We start from the raw sequence: 17711 nt of genomic DNA, 5'->3' as shown, positions 1-17711 counted from the left end.
TGGCATCTACGAGCCTCCCTCTAGAAACTGAAGGCAAAATCATCACGTAGTTTGTTTTGTTTTGTTTGTTTCTCAAGAGAGAACTGGTATTTTGCATGAAATTTTCAAAAGAGCAGTGGTTCCTAACCCAATATTTTTTAATGTTTAAATTTAAATTTAAACATTTAAAAACTCTAGCAGTTCCACTTCTAGGAATAGCCACTACCACCTGTAAATGAGATAAAAGATCTAGGTACAAGGACATTCTTGGAAGCATGGTGGTCGCAAAAGACTTGAAATAACTCAATTACCTGTTAATTACCTCTCTACCAAGACTTCTTAATGTGGCATCTATAAACCTCCCTCTAGAAACTGAATGCAAAATCATCACATAGTTTTTTGTTTTGCTTTGTTTTGTTTGTTTCTGGAGAGAGAACTGGTTCAATCAGTTGGGTCCACTCTTTGAAAAAAGCACAACCATAGAAGGACAAGTGTGTATGCATGATGTGGAGAGCTTTCCAACAGGGTGAAGTGTGAAAAGCAAAGCACAGGATAGCATGTGAACTGTGCTCTGGGCTCCCATGGTGGGGGAAGCAGGCATTTTGGGGTGTGGGCTTGTGTGTGGGGACTATTCTGGGGAAGGACCCTCCAGCTACTGGTGGCAGTGATTCCCTCAGAGGAGGGGCGCAGAGGATGGAGGTTAAAGGTGAGAGGGAGACTTACTTTTCACCATAGTTTGTACTGTTTGAACATATTAAATGAGAAAACAAGCCAGGTGCAGGGGCTAATGCCTGTAATCCCAGCACTTCGGGAGGCCAAGGTGGGTAGATAGCTTGAGTCCAGGAGTTTGAGACTAGCCTGAGCAACATGGCAAAACTCTGTCTCTACAAAAAATGAAAAAAATTAGCCTGTCATGGTGGTGCGCACCTGTAGTCCCCAGTTACTCAGGAGGCTGCAAGGTGGAGGGAGTGTTTGAGACTGGGAGGTCAAGGCTGCAGTGAGCCAAGATCGTGTCACTGCACTCCAGCCTGGGTCACAGAGTGAGACCCTGTCTCAAAACAAAACAAAACAAACAAAAAACAAAAAAACAAAAGAAAATAACCTCAGGGTTGTTCTCCAAAGAACCTAAGCAGATAGAGGCATTTGAACGGCAGAGCTGAGGCTGAACGTGGGGCAGCTAATTTGGGTGGGCAGCTGCCACTCTAAATTAGGAAGGCGGCTGAGGTCAAAGCCTGACTCACAGCTGGCCCCACAGTGGCCTCAGGGGTTAAATGGAGTGGCGTCCTCCTGGCATGGTGTTTAACAGCCTGCTGCATGCAAGCTCATATCCTTGTTATAATCACACATACCTATGCTTTCATGAATGGAGCCGAAAGCCCACGTGCAAACCCCATTTTCCCTTCGGGGCTGGGGAGAAGCCAGAGTCTTGGTTTAGCACAGATGCTTGGCATTTGTTGAGGAGGGACAAAGAGAAGGAGCCTGGCCAGTGACTCATGAGGACTGATGGTGGTGTCTCTCCTCCACCTCTCTTAGATGTGGGACTCGCCCCTCAGCAGGTAACAGGAGGCAAGTCCCTCAGGAGGTCATCTGTGTTGCAGAGCGGCCTGGGATTGCCCAAGGGCTGGGCAATCTACCTGCTAGGAGGGCTGGGCTGGGGTGAGTCGTGCTGTAGGCCACATTCCTTGGTCGTTAAGTGCCTTGTTGATATCCATCCATCCATCCATCTCATTGGTTCTGACCGCAGTGATAGCTGAGTAGGCTTGGGAGGCAGGTTAACTATTTGATGAGAGAGGGCCTGGTCGAGAGGTGCCAATGGTTCTGGCTCACATGGGTCATCCCAGCACTTTGGGATGGATGGGAGGATCACTTGCGGCCAGGAGATTGAGACCAACCTGGGAATAGAGTGAGACCCCATCTCTACAAAAAATGTGTAGAAAAAGGGACCGGGGGGTGCAGGGCTGGCCTCCCCACCTTGTTCATTGCACCTACAGGGCCTCAGTAGTGATTTCAGGCAAAGGGCCACATAGAATCTTTTGTTTTTCTGTTTTTGTTTTTGCTTTTCTTTGAGACAGGGTCTTGCTCTGTTACCCAGGGTAGAGTGCAGTTGCGCCATCTTGGTTCACTGCAACCTCCGCCTCCTGTGCTCAGGCAATCTTCCCACCTCAGTCTCCCAAGTAGCTTGAACTACAGGCATGCACCACCATGCCTGGCTAATTTTTGTATTTTTTGTAGGGACAGGGTTTCATTATGTTTCCCAGGCTGGTTATGAACTCCTGACCTGAAGTGATCCGCCTGCCTTGGCCTCCCAGAGTGCTGGGATTACAGGTGTGAGCCACCACACCTGGCCCTACTTGGAATCTTGTTCTCTGCTGTGAACATCTCATTTTGCCAGAAAGCTCCTGGCCCATCTCTTGTTGGGTGGGCTGAGATGTCTGATCTGCCCTCAGCCTACTCACTACAAGCCTGCCTCTAGCTGGTGGTGCAGCCTCAGTGGCTCCCCCAGGGCAGGGAGCCTCACTGGACCAACAGAGGTTCATATGCAGCCATGATCTCCATCTACAAAGCTTGCCTGGAATTAGGCTGACCAACCATTCTGGGAGTTTTCCAGCATGCAGGACTTTCAGTGCCAAGACCAGGACAATCCCAGGCAAAGCTGGATGGTTGATCACCCTCCCTGGAAGCCTGCCACCAGCAGGATGTGCTCTCCCTGCCAGGACTCCACAAGGGCAGGAACCATGCTTTTCTTTCTTTCATAATTGCAGACTTTATTCTCGCAATTTTTCTATAGATTCCTCAAGTATTAACTGTTTAGGCTGGGGGTGATGGCTCACACCTGTAATCCTAGCACTTTGCAAGACCCAAGAGGGCAGATCATTTGAGGTCAGGAGTTTGAGGCCAGCCTGGCCAACATGGTGAAACCCCGTCTCTATTAATAATACAAAAAAAAAAAAAAAAGTAGCTGGGCATGGTGGTGCATACCTGTAACCCCAGCTACTCAGGAGGCTGAGGAAGGAGAATCACTTGAACCCGGGGGGCGGAGGTTGCAGTGAGCTGAGATCGCGTCACTGCACTCCAGCCTGGGCAACAGAGCGAGACTCTGTTTCTGAAATTATTTAAGAGTTCGGTACATACATAATGCCTCTTAAGCCTTGAATACTTCGCTGTATATTTCCTAAAAACAAGAAATTCTCTTTTACAACTGTGAACCCAAAGTATCTGAGACAGGTCTCAATCGATTTAGAAAGTTTATTTTGCCAAGGTTAAGGACACGCCTGCGACACACCCTCAGGAGGTCCTGAGGACAAGTGCCCAAGGTGGTCAGGGTACAGCTTGCTTGTATACATTTTAGGGAGACATGATGTATCAATCCATACATACAAGATTTACATTGGTTCCATCTGGAAGAGTGGTGCAACTCAAAGCAGGGGCTTCCAGGTCATAGGCTGATTTAAAAATTTTCTGCTTGGTAATTGGTTGAAAGAGTTATTATCAATAGGAAGAAATGTCTGGGTTATGATAAGGGGTTGTAGAGACCATGGCTTTGTCATGCAGATGAAGAATAGATTGTAAATGTTTCTTATCAGACTTAAGCTCTGTGTTGATGTTAATGCTGGTCGACTTTTCCTGAATTCCAAAAGGGAGGAAAGCATAATGAGGCTTGTCCGAACCCTCTTCCATCATAGTCTGAACTAGTTTTTCAAGTTAATGCTGAAATGCCCTTGGCCAAGAGGAGGGGTTTATTCAGATGGTTGGGGGGCCTTAGAATTAATTTTTGGTTTACATAACCAATATACAATGATCACAATCAGGAAATTAACATTGAAACAACACTGCTACCTAATAATCTACAGGCTGTATTGGGATTTTGTCAATTGCTCCAAGAATGTCTTTCATGGCAAAAGGAAATCCAAGCTCTGTGTTGCCTTCAATCTGGAACAGTCTCTGAGTTTTTCTTTGTATTTCATGACACTGGCGTTTTATTTATTATTTTATTTTATTTATTTTTTGAGACGGAATCTCACTCTGTTGCCCAGGCTGGAGTGCAATGGCACGATCTCGGCTCACAGCAACCTCCACCTCCTGGATTCAAGCCTTTCTCCTGCCTCAGCCTCCTGAGTAGCTGGGATTACAGGTGCCCGCCGCCACACCCGGCTACTTTTTGTATTTTTAGTAGAGACAGGGTTTCACCATGTTGGGCAGGCTGGTCTCGAACTCCTCAAGTGATCCGCCCACCTCAACCTCCCAAAGTGTTAGGATCACAGGTGTGTCACTGCGCCCAGCCACATTGGCATTTTAAAAGAGGACAGGCCAGTTATTTTGTAGAATGAAAGATACTCCGGTAGGGCTTGGCACAGAACTGGCCCCTAACAAGTGCTCCCATGTATTGAGCACCTACTGTGTTCCAGGATCTTCCTGTACATGATCTCATTCATCTCTTCAACAACCCTTTGAGGGACAAGTGACTTGATTACTTTTGCACAGAAGGAAATGGGCTCAGAGAGGTTAAGAGGCTTGCCTGAGGGTGCTCAGCCCCGAGAGGTGGCTCCAAGTTTAATTCCAGAGCCCATTTTCTTAACGATGTGGCCATTGTGCTTTGGGGAATTTTCTTGTTTTACTTGTAGTTTTTGGTATTTTTTGTTTTTTTTTTATTTTTGAGACAGGGTCTCACTCTGTCACCCAGGCTGAGTGCAGTGTCTCCACCACAGCTCACTGCAGCCTTGACCTCCCAGGCTCAAGTGATCCTCTCACCTCAGCCTCCGGAATAGCTGGGACTACAGGCATATACCACCATGCCAGGCTAATCTTTATTTTTGGTAGAGACGGGTCTCACTCTGTCATGTAGTCTGGAGTGCAGTAGTGGGAACAAGACTCACTGCAGCCTCGAACTCCTGGGCTCAAGCCATCCTCCCACCTCAGCCTCCCAAAGTGCTGGGACTACAGGCATGAGCCACCATGCCCACACAGATTATTTTTTTTTTAACTTCTGGAATTCTGAGGTCAGCAAAGTGTTGTCATGGTCCTCAGCTATCTCTTACCTATAATAGCACCCCTCCCCGACCATGTACCAGTAGAGATAAGAAGGTTGACCTTTATACTTTCCCCAGGCCTACAAGAAACAGTGTGTGTGTGTGGGGCGGGGGGGGCATTAGTCTTCAGCACTTAGGAAAGATTGCCAGCAAATGGGCACAGAGGATTGTAGGATGAAAGTTCACCTTTGAGTCTTGAAATCACTGCCTCCTAATTCAAGTCCTTGTTATAGGTTGGGGCAGAAGATGGACTAAGAAACTCTTCCCTATTCTGGTCTCCGTGGTGGTAACTGTAGCTAAAGCAGCAGAGAGTTTTACCTGGTTTCCTTTCTTGCTTCCTGTCCCTGCACAAAGCTACAGCCAGAGACAGAACATCCCTTTACAAAGTCTGGTCATTCTACTCCAGGAAGTCCTCTTGGCCTGAGGCCCAGCCACCTGTCTTCGCTCTCCCAATGTTTCCCCAGCTTCTACCTGGGTCTCAATCTCCCAGGCCACTCTCCTTGTCATACCCAATGGCCAGCCCAGTCTTTTCCCAGGCTTTGGGTTATTTATCTGTGACCCCGTGGTCCTCCTCCTTTTTTTTTTTTTTTTAAAATACAGAGGCTTGCTGTGTCAGTCAGGCTGGAGTGCAATGGTGTAATCTTCGCTCACTGCAGCCTCGAACTTCTGGTTCAAGTGATCCTCCTGCCTCAGCCTCCTGAGTAGCTGGGACTATAGGTGTGTGCTACCACACCTGGCTAATTTTTTAAATAAACATTTTTTTTTTTTGGTAGATGCAGAGTCTTGCTATGTTGTCCAGGCTGGTCTCAAACTCCTGGGCTCAAGTGATACTCCCACCTCAGCCTCCCATAGTGCTGGGATAATAGGCATGAGGCACTGTACCTTACCTGTATTCTCTATTGAATTCATTCATTTATTCATTCAACAAATATCCACGGAGGACCTATGTGGAAGCACTGTGCTAAGCGCTAGAGTCAGCAGGAAACAAGACAAAGTCCTTACCTCTTGTCTTCATGAGAGAAAGACGATTAAGAAGCAAATGATAAATAAACAGGGTAATTGTAGGTTTTGCTAAATGCAACGAAGGAAATAAACCAGGAGGTTAAGGTAGAGAATAACTGGGAACTATCAACTCTAAGATCACTGTGGGCTGGGCATAGCAGTTCACACCTGTAATGCCAGCACTTGGGAGGCTGAGCTGGGAGGATCACTTGAGTTCAGGAGTTCAAGACGAGCCTGGGCAACATAGCGAGGCCCCATCTCTACAAAGAATAAAAAAATTAGCTGAGTGTTATGGCACGCACCTACAGCCCCAGCTACTCAGGAGGCTGAGATGGGGGATTGCTTGAGCCCAGGGATTCGAGGCTGCAGTGAGCTATGATCACACCACTGCATTGCACTGTAGCCTAGGGTGACAAAGTTAGATCTTGTCTCTCAAAAAATAAAAAAGTCATTCTGAAAAGCTGACAGCTGAGCTGCATGGAGTTCAAGGAATGGCACCCCAGGCAGAGGAAACAGTGAGTGCAAAGGCCTAGTGCCACATTTTAAAGTCAGAAGGTAGCTGGGTGCAATGGCTCATGCCTGTAATCCCAGAACTTTGGCAGGCAAATCACTTGAGGTCAGGAATTCAAGACCAGCCTGGTCAACATCATGAAACCCCATCTCTACTAAAAATACAAAAATGAACCGGGCATGATAGTGCACACTTGTGATTCCAGCTAGGCTGAGGCGTGAGAATCACTTGAACCTGAACCTGAGAGGCACAGATTGCTGTGAGCTGAGATCCCACCACTGCACTCCAGCTGGGCAAGAGTGAGACTCTGTTTCCAAAAAAAAAAAAAAAAAAAGAAAAGAAAAGGCTGGGCATAGTGGCTCATGCCTGTAATCCCAGCACTTTGGGAGGCCAAGGTGGGTGGATCACCTGAGATCAGGAGTTCGAGACCAGCCTCACCAACATAGTGAAACACCATCTCTACTAAAAATACAAAAAATGAGCTGGGCGTGGTATTGGGTGCCTATAATCCCAGCTACTCAGGAGACTGAGGCAGGAATATCACTTGAACCCAGGAGGCAGAGGTTGGAGTGAGCTGAGATCGTGCCATTGCACTTCAGCCTGGGCAACAAGAGCGAAACTCCATCTCAATAAATAAATAAACAAATAAATAAATAAATAAAAGGGCCGGGTGCGGTGGCTCACACCTGTAATCCCAACACTTTGGGAGGCTGAGGTAGGCAGATCACGAGGTCAGGAGTTCAAGACCAGCCTGACCTTGAGGTGAAACATGATGAAACCCCGTCTCTACAAAAAATACAAAAATTTGCCAGGTGCGGTGGCGGGAACCTGTAATCCCAGCTACTCAGGAGGCTGAGGCAGGAGAACGGCTTGAACCCGGGAGGCGGAGGTTGCAGTGAGCAGAGATCGTGTCATTGCACTCTAGCCTGGGTGACAGAGCGAGACTCCATCTCAATAAATAAATAAATAAATAAATAAAATTTAAAAAAAAAAAGAAAGAAAATAAAGTTTGAAGGTGACAATCTCTCCTTTATATGTTAAGACTTCTCTGACTGCCGTGTGCTGGTGTCCAAACAGGAGGTATCTCGGAGTCCAATCCTCCTGCTTGCGCCAAGTCATGTGCCCCGCTCCTAGGCTCAAGCCATCCTCTTTCCTCAGCCTTCCAAGTAGCTAGCACTACAGGCACATGCTATTGTGCCTGGCTAATATTTTAATTTTTTGTAGAGACAGGGTCTCCCTGTGCTGCCCAGGCTGGTCTTGAGCTCCTAGGCTCAAGTGATCCTCCTATCTCGGCCTCCCAAAGTGCTGGGATTACATGTGTGAGCCACCCTGCCCAGCCAATAGTACGGATTTTGTGGGATCCTTGTGAGCATTCAATGAGAAGACGCTGGACCGTCCTGGAGCTATGTCTGGAGGGGCAGCTAACAGTGGGGCTGTGCCTGTACCTCGCCCCTTCTTGGCTGGGAGCAACTGGAGGAACGGCACCCACCACACCTGCTACTGTCTCCCCAGACTCCGTGGCTCAGCTGTGAGCTGTGAGGGCCCCCTGGATTCTTGGATTTTCTCCACATTGTTACTGCTCAAATAGCTGGTCTTGTTGCTGGCAGAGAACAGACAGGGGATGAGGAGCTGATATTTGAGGAGGTAAATTTAAGCAGCAGGCTTACAATACATTTTATGAGCTTGGCAGGTATAGCTGAAGTGGGTGTTATCAGTAAATACAGCAATGGCATTGATCACTCTGGGCAAATAGCCTCGAGGGGTTTACAAAGCCTTGGAATGTTCCCACGAGGTCTCCATTTGGAGCCTACATAGTACAGTATGCTGGATCTGGGGTCAAAAGACCTGCCACTCAGCCAGGCTTGTGGTGCACTGAAGATCACCCGCCTCCAGCAGAAGCTATAATCCCAGCACTTTGGGAGGCCAAGGCAGGAGGATCCCTTGAGCCCAGGAGTTTGAGACCAGACTGGGCAACGTAGTGAGATCCAGTCTCTACAAAAAGGTAAATTAGCTGGGCTTGGTAGCACACGCCTGTAATCCCAGCTATTGGAGAGGCTGAGGTGGGAGGATCACTTGAGCCTGGGAGGTCAACACTGCAGTGAGCTGTGATTGTGCCATTGTACTCCAGCCTGGGTGACAGAGCGAGACCCTGTCTCAAAAGAAAATCAAAAAGACCTTCCTCTCATTAGCTGTATGACCATGGCCACGTTAATTAATGGAGCCCACTGTTTCCTTATCAACTGTTTCCCAAGCCCCTCAAGATTGTGTTGGCAAGAAGAAAATGCAACAGTAGACCAGGCATGGGGGCTCATGCCTATAATCCCAGCGCTTTGGGAAGCTGAGGCAGGCAGACCACTTGGGGTCAGGAGTTCGAGACCAGCCTGGCCAACATGGTGAAATTCAATCTCTACTAAAAATAGAGGTGGAGGGTGCAGTGAGCAGAGATCACACCACTGCACTCCAACCTAGGCAAAAAGAGTGAGACTCCATCTCAAAACATAAAAAAGAAAACAGACAAATAAGAAGGGAAGGAAGGAAGGAAGAAAAAGAAAGAAAGAAAGAGAAAAAAAGAAAGAGAAAGAAAGACAAGAAAGAAAGAAAGAAAGAAAGAAAGGAAGAAAGGAAGAAAGGAAGAAAGGAAGGAGAGGAAGGAGAGGAAGGAGAGGAAGGAGAGGAAGGAGAGGAAGGAGAGGAAGGAAAGGAAGAAAGGAAGAAAGGAAGAAAGGAAGAAAGGAAGAAAGGAAGAAAGAAAGAAAGAAAGAAGAAAGAAAGAAAGAGAGAAAGCGACAATGGCCAGGAGAAGCTTTGTAAGTGATGAAGTGCTGAGCTTCTGTGAGGAGATGGTGATGATGATGTAGTATGAGTTCTAGAATCAGAGGCTGGGTGATTTCTGGCAAATTGCTTAACCTCTCTGAGCCTCTTATCTGTAAGATGAAGATAAAAGCAATATCAGTCTTATTAAGCAGATTACATGTGGTATATTGAGTTGAATAGTGTTCCCCAAAATTTATATCCACCTGGAACCCTGGGAATATGACCTTATTTGGAACTAGGGCCTTTGCAGAGGTCATACTGGATTAGCGTAGGCCTTAAGTCCAATATGACTGGTGTACTTCTAAGAAGAGGGAGATTTGGACACAGAGACATAGATACACAGAGAAAACACCATGTGCAGATGGAAAAAGACTGCTGTGACATGCCCATAAGCCGAGGTGCACTGAAGACCACCCGCCTCCAGCAGAAGCTGGAAAAGGAAAAGAAGGATTCTCTCCTAGGCCTTCAGGAGGAGTGTGGCCCCGCCAACACCTTGAGTTTGGATTTCTGGCCTCTAGAGCTGTAAAAGAATACAGTCCTTTTTCTTTTACTTTTCTTTCTTCTTTTTTATTTTTATTTTATTTTTTATTTTTTGAGACAGAGTCTCTCTCTGTCACCCAGGCTGGAGTGCAATGGTGCGATCTCAGTTTATTGCAACCACTACCTCCTGGGTTCGAGCAATTCTCCTGCCTCAGCCTGCTGAGTAGCTGGCGCTACAGGCTCCTACCCCCACACCGGCTAATTTTTATATTTTTAGTAGAGACAGGGTTTCGCCATGTTGGCCAGGCTGCTCTCCAACTCCTGACCTCAGGTGATCTGCCCGCCTCGGCCTCCCAAAGTGCTGGGATTACAGGCATGAGCCACCGCGCCCGGCCAAGAGAATACGTTTCTGTTGTTTTAAGTCATGCAGTTTGTGGCAGTTTGCTACGGCAGCCCCAGGAAATGAATGCATGTGATAATCCAGAAAAAGCGCTCCATGCCATGGTGCCCGGCATGTAGTGAGTGCGAGGGGTTAGCTGTGATTATTATCGTTCTCATTCTTAGTATTATGGTTCAAGGTCGGTTGTGACGGCCACAGATTTGGTCATAAGGAGACCCCTCTAACCTCCCTGGCCTCAAGTCTTGCTGGGGGTGGGGAGGGATGGGTTCCCTGGTCATGGTTTCCCATGAGCTCCTGCCCGGAATGGGTGGCTGTCCTGGTGGCAGTGGCTGACTTCCACGGATCCCTGACAGGAGGGTTCTGTTGAGGTTGGTGGGGGTGCCCTCTACGAGTCCTGATTGTGGGGAGGGGTGGAGGCTGCTTGGTGTGGCAGCTGCCCAGGGCTGGTTTCTGGAGCACAGCTCAGCAGATGCCTCAGGAACCTGTCTGGCAACAACATTCCTCCGCCACTCAGAGCAGCTGGCTGTCACTCGCAGCCCATTGTGGTTTTGTGAGGCACAGACAAGGAACGTCAGCTGCTTCCCAGCAGGGCCCGTGAGTCACTTCGGCAGTTCTGAGCCCAGAGTTTCCCCTGTGGAGGCCAAAACCCTTGCCTCTCGGCCCAGCTTCTGTCCTGCGACCAAAGGTGGGTCTTCTGAGGCCTTTCTCAAGAGGAAGCCAGGAGGGGCAGGCCCCGGGATCCTGAAGACACACGGGAAGACAGATCCCACCGCACTTCCCTACTTCCTCAGCCTTCTGGGCTTGGGGCAAGGAGTGTCTTTTGGGTTGACACTTTTCAGGCCTCGGTTTTCTCACCTGTGAATGGGGATGTTGTGAGAACTTGATGAACTTTTAGAAGTGACAGGCTCACCCTCCCCTTTCCTCTCCCCAGCATCTCAGGTAGCAGGTCAAATGGTTCAGAGCCGCTGGTAAGAGGATTTGACCACATCCCTTCCTGTGGGTACGTGGATGGCCACTCATTAACATCAGGACCAAGGAGGCCTCAGGAGGAAAAGGGGCAGGACTTCTGAAAACCCTCACCCCAGGTGAAGTTCAAGAATGTAAAAGCCTGTTTGTAGCAGGGATGACCCAGCCAAGTTCATCCTCGAATGGACACCGGGGTCTCCGGGCAGCACTCGCCGCAGGGCACAGACTTAACCCTGGCGCCAAGCACTGCATGTGTGCCTGAGGTGGGGGAGTGGCAGGAAAGGAGTCTGGGGGTGTTTGGGGGTATGTGTAGTGACTCAGAAGAACTTGGTGATCCCACGGACCCAGGCAACTTGACCATGGGACAAGCCATGGCTGGGTGGAGTTGGCGGGGGGCAGACAGACATTTGCTCCCCTTCCCCCAGGCCCTGAGTGGAGTGTTTAGCAGGAATACCCACTTCACTTATGTTTTTGGAGCCTCCGTTTCCAACATCAGGTGCAGCAGCCGCGTAGGGGCACCCCCAGTCTCCCTGGTGAGGGGACTCAGGCATCAGTGTTGGTCTTGGAGGGCATCCTGGTAGGAGAGTCAGGCCAGGCGTCGATGTGGTCCCAGCTCAGCCAGGTTGGGGGTGATGGGCAGAGAGTCTTGTAAGCAGCCCCTGCGGCTTTGGAAAATGCTTGGAGCAGATCCTAGAAAACACGTAGCGGTGGGGGGGTGCGGTGTGGATCTTGAAGCACAGAGATGTACCTGTGACCTTGAGCTAACAGAAGTAACCCAGAGCTACTCTGGTTACAAATGAGCACAATTCTGCCTCCAGTCAGCCTCCCAGGACCCCCACAGCCTTGGGCACCATTTATCCAGGTGGCTTGTTTGCCACCGGGCTCTGTGCATTGCAGGACTGGTTTGGGCAGAGTTTGTTTCTGTGGATAGAGGCAGGGCTGCTATGAGAAGTGAAAGGAGGCCACTCCAAGTCCCCAGCCACAACAGACTGCCAGCATCAGCCTCCAAAGATGGTATCACCCCAGCCAGGACAGGGCCAGGCCTGCGGGTTCTAGAGCATGTGCAGAACTTTGTTTCTGAAACTCCTTCCTATCCAAGGCTGGTTCCAGTTCTAGCTATACTTGAATTTTGCTGAGTTTGAGTATCTGCTGTGTGCTAGGTTTTGTAGTGGATAAAAGAAGGGCAATAATAGGCCAGGCACGGTGGCTCACACCTGTAATCCTAGCATTTTGGGAGGCCGAGGTGGGTGGATTGCTTGAGCTCAGGAGTTCAAGACCAGCCTGGGCAACATGGTGAAACCCCATCTCTACTAAAATACAAACACTTGGGTGTGTTGGTGCATGCCTGTAGTCCCAGCTACTTGGGAGGCTGAGGCAGAAGAACTGCTTGAATCTGGGAGGCAGAGGTTACAGTGAGCTGAGATCGCACCACTGCACTCCAGCCTGGGTGACAGAGCATCTGTCTCAAAAAAAAAAAAGAATGACAATAATGGTGGTAGTCCTAATGACAGTGACAGTTTCTTCATCTGTAACATGGGATAATTACAGTACCCGCCTCATATGTGCTGTAAGGATTAAACGGGATAGTAGCATATAGTACCTAGCACATAGTACGTGCTCAATAAATATTACCTGTTAATGAGGAAACTGAGGCTCAGAGAGGTTAAGGGCCTTACCCTAAGTCACACAGCATGGGAGTCTGATTCAGGGACCTCCAATCTAATGTAGGAGACTGACAGTCCCTCACAGTTGTGAATCCAGTGCTAGGTGAGCTAAGGGAAAGGGAGGTGGTCCTAGGGGACTTCTGACTAGGTATCAGGAGTCCCCACGGAGGAGGTGGTCCTTTCATTGAGCCTCACAGGTAAACAGCTGCAGGTGGAGATGTGGGGGTGGGGGTGGGGGCGGAGCATATGGAAAAGTCAAGGACCAGAAAGAGGGTGCCTTGGGGGGTCAGTGGGAGAAAAGGCCAGGCAGGGTGGCTGCAGGCAGATGGTGAAGAGCTCTGAATGCATGCTGAGGAATGGCCCACAGTGACAAGGACCCCACTGACTGTGCCCTTGAGAGGCAGTGTGGTACAGTGGTTCAAGACCTGGACTCTGCAGCCAGCCTGCCCCAGTCAAATCTATAGCAGGGGGACAGTAGCGGGATGTACAGGAAGAATAAGCAGGGGTGACTGCACAGCTCCAACCCAGTGCCAGGGTAAATCCCTTCACCTCTGCCTACCTGTCTGCCAGGGACTGTGTGGCTTTTATGTCCAGGAGAGCATGGGGTTCCGTCTTCAGGCTGTGACTCTGGAGATGCCTCGAGTCTCCTGAGTCCCCGGGTCTCTTCCCCCTGAAGGCATGTGCTACAGAGGCTGTGAGGATGCCAAGCCCACCTGCGTGATTAGTGCCCAGGTGCAGGGAGTTGCTGGACACATGCAGGATGCCAGGTGGGAGGTTTGCTTCAGAGCATAGGAAATCCTAATTATTGTCATGCAGGTACTCAGCAGGCATGCAGGTTTGACCCCAGGGCTGGGATTCTCAGAAGGTGGTTAGAGTCTCCATTTGTTCACTTAAGACAGGAGCATCCGGTGCCATTTGCCCCAGGAGGTGAGTGTGAAGAGCATAGGACAGGGAGGCGTGGAGGGGGTGGAGTGGTGTGGGGGCAGCGTGTGCTTTCTGGGTTATCTGGAGATTTAGACAGGGACACTGTGCCTCCAAGATCCTCTGAGTTCTCCTTTTCCTTTTTTTTTTTTAATTTTTTTTTTTTTTATTTTGAGACAAGGCCTTGCTTTGTTGTCCAGGCTGGAGTGGAGTGGTACAATCTTGGCTCACTGCAACCTCCTCCTCCCGGGTTCAAGCGATTCTCCTGCCTCAGCCTCCCGAGTAGCTAGGATCACAGGCATGCACAACTACGCCTGACTAATTTTTGTATTTTTAGTAGAGATGGGGTTTCACCATGTTGAGCAGGCTGGTCTCAAACTCCTGACCTCAGGTGCTCCACTAGCTTCAGTCTCCCAAAATGTTGGGACTACAGGTGTGAGCCACTGCGCCCGGCCAGGTTCTCCTTTTTCAACAGTAAGTTGCCCAAACAGTACGAGTGGAATGAGCTCCAGCCTCTTATTGGCCAGTTTAGCTAACCTCATGATGGATCCCTTGCACCTGTGCCCCTGGCTCAGCGTTAGGTCTAGGCTGGGGTTACCTCTTGGGCAGCGGCATCTGCCTGTGCCCCCGATTGCCAAGCAGACATGGCCGGACCAGTTGGTGGGGGCCCCTCACGAGCAGCAGGTGTTCCTTACTTACACTTTCTGGAGTGTTAAGATGTTTCTAGGCAACTGAGAGCGCCCTGGCCAGCCTGGTGTTTCGGTGTTTCCAGTCCAGGCTTTGTTTCCAGGCCCTTCCTGTCTGAGCAACACCTCACCTCACCCTGACTCACAGGGTCTCTCCTGCTCTGCCTCCAGCAGTTTTCTTGCCACCCTCCCCGCATTCCTCCAGGTCCACACACACCTGCCCTTTGATTCATGGTTCTTTCCTCTCTGAGGAGAGCAAGCACCAGAGGCCAGGGCCCCATCACCTTCGGTCAGCAGCTGGGGCCACCGCCTGCCACTGGGTGTCTTCACACACACCTTTCCTGGGCTCTGGAGGGAGGCTGCTTAGAAGGGGATGATTGGAGAGGGCCTGGATGCTGAGGGCCCTATTCCAGCAGGCAAATCTCAAAGGCAGCTCTGGCCTGACTTTTTTTTTTTTTTTTTTTTTAAGAGATGGGGTCTCGCTCCGTCACCTAGGCTGCACTGCAGTGGTGTGATCATAGCTCACTACAGCCTTGAACTCCTGGGCTCAAGTGATTCTCTGGCCTCAATCTTTTTTTTTTTGAGACGGAGTCTCACTGTCACCCAGGCTAGAGCACAGTGGCACAATCACAATCTTGGCTCACTGCAACCTATACCTCCCAGGTTCAACTGATTCTCCACAGCCTCCTAAGTAGCTGGGTTTACAAGCATGTGCCATCATGCCTGGCTAATTTTTGCATTTTTAGTAGAGACAGGGTTTCACCATGTTGGCCAGGCTGGTCTTGAACTCCTGACCTTAAATGATCCATCTGTCTCAGCCCCCCAAAGTGGTGGGATTACAGGCGTGAGTCACTCCTCTTGGCCTCACACCTCAGTCTTCTAAGTAGCTGGGACCATAGGTATGCACCACCATGCCCAGCTAATTTTTAAATGTTTTTGTAGAAATGGGGTCTTGCCATGTTGCCCAGGCTGGTCTCAAACTCCTGACCTCAAGTGATCCTCCCTGCTCTGCCTCCCAAACTGCTGGGATTACAGGCGTGAGCCATTGCGCTTGGCCTGACCTCTGAGTAGGTCTCTCTCTCTCCTGTCCTCCTTCCCTCCTTCCTCCTTTCTCTCTTAAACGGCTTTATTGAGATATAATTATCATACCACAACATTCACCTGTTTAAAGTGTACAATCCAATTGTTTTTAGTATATTCACAGAGTTGTACAACTGTCACCATAATCTAACTTTAGGACATTTTATCACGCCCCAAAGAAGCCCCATTCATAGTCACTCCTCATTCTCCCTCCCACCTCCCAGGACCTGGCAACCACTCAATTATTTTCTTTCCATGGAGTTCCTTGGTGATGCAACTGTGAACAGTGAAGCCAGTCCCAGGTGGCTGAGGTGGGATAGTCCTGCCCTTGGATCAGGCTTTCAGCAAGCAGAATCCCAGAGTGGGCCATCCAGCTGGCCCACTCACTTCCTCGTGGCTGTAGCCCTGAGAAGGTCACCAGTCTTCATGTACCCAGGGAGGGGCATGAGACCCAGAACAGGGAGGAAATCTGACCAAGGTCACATCGTGCGTAGAGGACACAGCTCCTGCTGGCAGTACCCACCATCTCTGGCACTCCAAGCTGCCTTCCCATAGCAGCCCCTACACATCCATGGGCCTCCCGCTGGCCTCAGTCTCTCCATCTGTATAATGGGAATAATAACACCTACCACACATGTTGCGGGGATTGAATGAAAGCAAAGGCAATCCTATGTGTAAAGAGTTTTTCCCGGTGCCTGGCATGAAGCTGTCCCTCAGCCCCTTGCTGAAGTTTAATTAGATTAAATTCCCATCCTGGCATTCAGGGCCTTGCACATTCTGGTTGTCTGGGGTGGATGGAAGTTTGTCCCTCCCCTCCCCTAGAAGGTGGCAGATGGAAGCCACTGGAACCACAGGATGCTTGCTGCTTCCTTTCGGTCACCTGGAAGCTGGTGGTATCGGCGGGGCAGGCGAGAGGTTGACACTAGTGGCGATGACTCAGCACAGAGAGCTGTGGGAGTCTGGTTAATCAGCAGCGTCAAAACTTCCTGTTGCTGTTTGCAAACAAGGGCCACCCCCGGAGGAGGAGGACCAGAGCTAGGGGAAAGGCTGCGCGTCACAGAACCTCAGCAAAGCAATGCTACAGTCTAAAGGCAGCAGCAGCAGTGGTGCTAAGAGTTCAGCACGTGGTCAGGGGCTGTGGCTATGGCTTTCCAGGAGCATGTGGCTTCCCTTATGGCCCCTGTCCCCATCTCCCTACCCAGGAGAAAAAAATTTTTTTTCTCCAGTAGTAGCTGATTGACTTATTGCAAAGGAGCCCCAATGAAGTGCCAGGATGTGAGAGCAGGAATCACGGTGGTGGCACCTGATGAGACTCATCTGTCTAGGACGGGCCAGAGTGTTGAACCGCAGGGTACCGAGGCATTCCAGGACCCACCTCGGAAGATCTCTGGTGGCTTAAGAGCAGGCAGGGATTGGGAGCACTGAGACAGTGCTCTCAGCCCCACCTGGCCTGGCCCAGCAGACAGAAACACTCCCAGCCTGAGCACCTGGCAGAAGAACCAGATACGCCCCTCTGGTGACAGCCATCGCTCAGATATCTTTATACATGCCTCATGCCTCCCAGGAGAACCAGCCAGGGCGAGAATTCCAGATCCGAGAGAAAAACTGTAAATTAGCGTGAAGAGTAGTTCTCGTCAAAAAATGCTGCCAACAGTGTAAATTTGGTACAGGCCTTCTGAGGGGCAATCTGGCAACATGTTTAGAAAGCGAAAAAAAAAAATGCTCAGACTCTTTATTCAGAAAGATTTTTTATGAAATTGACAACCTCTCTTCTCCCTTCCCACCCCACACCAGGGAATGAACGGGCTGTGTGGGTGGCAATGGTGACAGCAATGCTGTTTATAAAAGTGACAAAAATGGGAGCTACTCAAATATCAGATCCTATGGAATGGCCAGCTCAGTCAGGGCACAGGCTTTCAGTGGAATATTATGCAGCCATTTAAAATAGTTTTTTGCTGGGTGCAGTGGCTCACAGGCTGTCGTTCCAGTACACGGGAGGCTGAGGTGGGAGGATCGCTTCAGCTCAGGAGTTTAAGGCTGCAGTGAGCTCTGATCATGCCACCTCACTCCAGCCTAGGTGAGAGAGCGAGACCCCAAATCTAAATAAGTGAATAAATAAAATACTTCTCAGCCATTTTTATTGAGTGCTAGGTGTGCCCCAGACACTGGAACCTCCATTCT

At 49.7% G+C, this 17711-nt stretch overlaps 1 long non-coding RNA gene across 1 annotated transcript; it reads right to left on the bottom strand.

Annotated features, from left to right (window-relative positions):
• Window positions 1-10181: 10181 nt before the first annotated feature.
• On the bottom strand, window positions 10182-11865 carry LOC105491527 (uncharacterized). The gene is made up of 2 exons (XR_011616160.1): window positions 11638-11865; window positions 10182-11068 (listed from the first exon to the last, which is right to left on the bottom strand). It is a non-coding gene; the product is annotated as an uncharacterized lncRNA (long non-coding RNA).
• Between the last annotated feature and the right edge of the window lie 5846 nt (window positions 11866-17711).

The sequence above is a fragment of the Macaca nemestrina genome, chromosome 18, assembly GCF_043159975.1.
Source record: "Macaca nemestrina isolate mMacNem1 chromosome 18, mMacNem.hap1, whole genome shotgun sequence".
Lineage (NCBI taxonomy): Eukaryota > Metazoa > Chordata > Mammalia > Primates > Cercopithecidae > Macaca > Macaca nemestrina.
This window is presented reverse-complemented; position numbering and strand designations above follow the sequence as displayed.